Source organism: Tupaia chinensis, unplaced genomic scaffold (assembly GCF_000334495.1).
Source record: "Tupaia chinensis unplaced genomic scaffold, TupChi_1.0 Scaffold139733_1, whole genome shotgun sequence".
In the NCBI taxonomy this organism is placed as follows: domain Eukaryota; kingdom Metazoa; phylum Chordata; class Mammalia; order Scandentia; family Tupaiidae; genus Tupaia; species Tupaia belangeri.
In genome coordinates, this window is record NW_006199613.1 from 479877 (window position 1) to 480473 (window position 597).

Genomic DNA, 597 nt, shown 5'->3' on the forward strand with positions numbered 1-597 from the left:
GCACAGGGTCACCCAGAAAGCTCCGTGTGGAATCCTTGCAGGACACCTGAAGAATGGTTGTGGCTGGACTTGCGCGGTCCTCGGTGACCGGGGTTGGTGTGGCAGGAGTGGGACACCTGGCCCTGCTTTCCAGGCGGTCCTGAGCCTCCCACTCCGGTCCGCTCCTCTGCTTCCTGGCGGGAACTCAGCATGCCGGCATTCCCATTCCCGGGGACCTGGGCGAGGCTGCCTGCTCTGGCCGGGCCCTGGTCGCCTCCTGTCTCGTCTCTTAGATTGGGCCTGGGGTCGGTGCTGTTGGTGTTCTCGGTGCTGCCCACCCAAGGCCCAGCTGGACGCTCTGACCCTCCCTAAGTGAGGCGTGTGCGGGATTCCGTTGTCTAGAACAGTGTGGCCTTCCCCAGTCTCGGGCTTAGACCACAAGGCCTCCCCGCAGGGCCTGTGCGGCATTTCTCCGCCCAGACTCTGCGCTGGGTGCTGTGAATGCAGTAGGGTGAGGCGGTGCTCGCCCTGCTGCCAGGGAGCTTGCAGCCCAGAGAGGAAGAGACGGGCGAGAGGGGCCAGGAGACAGACAGACAGACAGGGCTCTGCTTCAGGAAG

At 64.7% G+C, this 597-nt stretch overlaps 1 protein-coding gene across 2 annotated transcripts in view; it reads left to right on the top strand.

The window, feature by feature from the left end:
• PAMR1 (peptidase domain containing associated with muscle regeneration 1) overlaps positions 1-597 on the top strand; it is a 71846-nt gene that overhangs the window by 47950 nt on the left and 23299 nt on the right. The gene's annotated exons all lie outside the window — the stretch shown is intronic.